Consider the following 4,246-nt stretch of genomic DNA (forward strand, 5'->3'; position numbering starts at 1 on the left):
ACCCAAATGTTTACAAACAAGACCACACTAAAGCTACCAGCACAACTATGTTTATTGCAGCATTATTTACCATAGCTAAGATCTGGAACCAACTTAGATGTCCCTCAGTAGATGAATGGATCAAGAAAATGTGGTATATATACACAATGGAATTCTATGCCTCCATCAGAAAGAATGACTTTGCCCCATTTGTTAGGAAATGGAAAGACTTGGAAACAATTATATTAAGTGAAGTAAGCCAAGCCCAAAGAAACATAGGTCCCATGGTTTCTCTTATTTGCAATATCTAGTATATGTATGAGTCAAGCAGAAAACGTCAGATAAGGTGATGTTAGGAAAATGAACCCTAAGTTATGTATATTAAATGTTTTTTTTTTCTTTCAGGCATTTGTTTCTAACGCAATTATAAGATTATTTCTTTGTTGCTTTTTATGTCCCTCCCCCACAGTATAACCCCTGCTTTCACTGTATTTGATGTCGGTATAATTTCTGGAGGGGAAGGGGAAAAACAAATCGTTTAAATAAGGATACAGGCGGACCAATTGCAACAATGAGAAGTACAATTATCATGTCGAAAATAAACTTTACAACTTTGGAGGTGAGGTTTGGGTGGGTGGGAGGGATGGGAAAGGATGGGAAGGGTAAACAAAGGAGGAGGCTACATGCTTGATAAGAAATGTACTCACTATCTTGCCCATGTAATTGTATCCCCTCTGTACAGTATTTTCACAATAAAAAAATAAAAGCCTAAAAAAAAGGAAAAAATCTTTAAGTAGCTTCCTAATGCTCACAAGATTCCTGTATTAATCTTTGGTTTGACTCCTCTCGCTCCCTAGAATGCTCACACTGAGTCCTTTGTAAGTTTTCAATCATTTCATTCACAATGTTTATCAGTAGTGTTTGTACAGCTTTCTGGGAACTCCTCTGGATTATTCATTAACTATTCTGTCACCTGATTATCATGAGTGGGAGGTCAGATACCTGGATTTGCCTTTTCTTTGTGCTTTTCGGGTTGTTCTGCCCATTTGGTATGAAAGAAACACCAACTTTGTACTAGAACACTATTTTAAGGCAAGCATGAACCATAGTACTGTAGTTGCATAATCAAAATGGCTGCAGATACAATCTAGTTCAACAGATACAATCTATTCAACATCAAACAACTATGTATTAATGGTCTAAAAACAGCAAAAAAGGATTTGGCAAACCAGAAATTATTAGCTTTAGGGAGAAATGTGGGCACAAATAAGACTAGAGAGATGTGGAGAGGTAAAAGGAGAGTAAATTTAACCAAGTCCTAATCTCAGAGAGGGAGATGGTTTGGACAGAATGATAGGAGAGAGATTAAAAAATAAACAAGTAAAATGGAAAAAAAATTAAATTTAAGAAGTGAAACACTTAAAATTATATAAGCTTAAAGAAATGATATCGAGAGAAGAACAGGATAGGATGAGAGGAGAGAAGGGATAGAAAGGAAACATGAAAATTAAAAAATTAAAAAAATTTAAATAAGTTATTTGATAATTATTAGGTATAAAGAGATAATACTGCTCTTAAAGAAATTAAGTCTAAGAAGTTGTGAATTGAGAAATAAATTTCTGGATTAAGTATGTACACAATGGGTGATAAGGTCTAATAATTGACGACAGGTATATGTCTGGGGATGAGCAAAACAGCAATTAAGTCATGCAAAAAAAAAGAAAGAGAAAAATGAAAACAATAAAAAGGACCAAAAGGTCAAAAGAGATTAAAAACACACACACATACACCAAAAATAAAAATTATGAGAAAAAAAAAGATCAACAGAAAAATAAAATTTATGAGAAAAAAAAGATCAACAGAAAACACTTTAAAAAATAAAAGTTTAAGAAAAGTTTCAAAAAAGATTTTCTTGATTTTTTGTTTCATGTGTGTGTGTGGGGGGGGGGGGGGTGAATGGGAAGACTTGTATCTCCCCTGTGTCCATAACCAGTTTCTTGGTGTTGTCTCTGGTCTGCTTGTGATGTTTGGTTTTCCTATGGCTTGATTGGTTTCTTAAGTCTGTATGGGCAGGAAGAAACTGCTCTGTGTTAGGCATGATTTTGTGATCCTCCTCCCAGGCTAGTTCAGTGGGAGGGAGATCTGTTTTGACTATCACGAAAGAGGGAGATGGCTGTTACTTCTAGTATGGAGATGCTGTGATGATGCTAGGTTCTGGGTAGGGTTGAGGCCTTTCAGCAAACAGTAGCTATTCCCTGAGGAGCTAGCTCCTGAGACACTCAGAGAGGCCAGCTTGGAGCCTTTCTTGGGGTTTATGTTTGCTGAATTTCAATTGTTTAGGCCGCTGTAGGGAGTGGCAGCCTCTGGTTGACATCATAAACCTATTGTGACCTATTGTGTTATCATAAACCTATTGTGAACTTATCACAATTATGGCATCACCAACTAATTATACCATAAATATATTATTATAACTTGATATTGTGATGTCATATTACCATTGCAATATCACTGTCCCATTGGGTTTTTCAAACCTATTTTGACTTTATAACATTTTACAAAACTCGTGGTCTTTGAGACTATTAACTTGTGAACTTGTATACTTATGATGCATAAAACACAAGACAATCCAATGAGGCACATTGAAGATAACTTTATTTACACTAGAAATGGGCCTGCATTTACCTTGTCCTGGGCTGTACACTCTGTGATAGGCCAGCCAACCACCAAATCTCAGACGTCCAATGGGCAGCCCAGCAGGTAGTTAATTGGTTTGCAAACCACCAACCCCCCAAATTATCTTCTCCACGCTTCAAATTTCAATAGGTAAGCCTTTTCCCTTTCCCCCTCCTTCTTTATAGATCTTTCCTTCATTTCCCTTTTTTCCTTCCGTCACTCATTTCTTCTCTTTAGGCCTCTCCACTTTCTGCAGGCCTCCACTTCTCTGGCCTTGTGGCCAATTGGCTTCCTTCCTCTCCTGCTCTCCCTCACATTCCTCTTCTCCCACGTCTTTCCCCTCCTGCTGTCTCACCACTTCCTTCCTTCCAGGTCTTCTCTTAATTTTCTTCAATTCCATTGCTCTGACCATGCAGCCTATATATAGGTTGAACCCCTCCATCACTCAAGTGGGTCTCCTGCCTAACAGTTTTGAACCATCACTTAAACAAACTGCCCGTTCCCCAATCACTTCTTCACAGCTCATCATGTGAGGATGACATCCTACCCCCTCCAACAGCATACCCTGCCCACTTGGGTGGCATGCCCCATGCACTCCAATGGGCTAGGTCATGGGGCCACATTGATTAATGGGCCCTGCTCATTATTAGGACCATGCTGCTTTATAAATCAACCACTGGTTTTCATGTCCAATCAATTTCTTGATTCCTTCTTACCAAATCCTAAAAATTCCCTTCTCTCCACCCAATGAACAGGCTTAAATGTAAATTTAATAGAAAAAAGTAAATTATAGAAACACACTAGTTATTCTTAAGGGATCCTCTGTCTCTGAACAGTCCATCTTGAAGCCTTCTCTGTATATTGGTCCACTACCTATTCCACTTCAGACTGATGGATCCAATACTGTTTTCCTGCTAATTTAATAGCTGACAGTGAAGAGAGCACCACCAAGTAAGTCCTTGCCACTTCGGTTCCAATTTAGGACCATGATGCATTTTTACCCACACCAGTGGTCCAGGCAAGAAAGAGTGGGTGGAGTTTCTTTTTTGTTTTCTTTTTTCAATTCCATTTCTTAGTTTATTTCACTTACCTGGGGTCTAGTTTTTGAATTTATTTCTGAAGTGAGACTTGCTATAGAATAAACTAAATTACTCTCCCCCAAAAAATTTTCCCTCCAACTGGATTTAATTTCTTAATTGATATTTGAAATTTTTATTTTCATCCTTTTTTAAAAACTTTTTATTATTATTATCTTTAAGTAGTTGTACAAAGAAGTTCCTATTCTACCAAACAGTACACGAATACAAGGTGTCTGACAACATTGTCATCCATCCCTCATAACCTTTCCCTTCTCACACCGTCTTTGTAAAAGTTGAGATAAGTGATTACATATATTTCACATATTTCACAGTATTTGGGAATTGTGATACTTAGTTAAAGTCACAAACACATTTTAACCTTGACAAGGCACAATATTGTTATCATGGTCTAAAGTTTGTTAATTCTATGAGCTTTGACAATCCAAATTATTTTTCCCACCTCAGGTGATGTTTACACTTTTTTCCTTTTGCTTAATGTAGGCTATTCCTTC

The sequence above is a fragment of the Dipodomys merriami genome, unplaced genomic scaffold (assembly GCF_024711535.1).
Source record: "Dipodomys merriami isolate MVZ:Mamm:240054 unplaced genomic scaffold, mDipMer1.0.p SCAF_86, whole genome shotgun sequence".
Lineage (NCBI taxonomy): Eukaryota > Metazoa > Chordata > Mammalia > Rodentia > Heteromyidae > Dipodomys > Dipodomys merriami.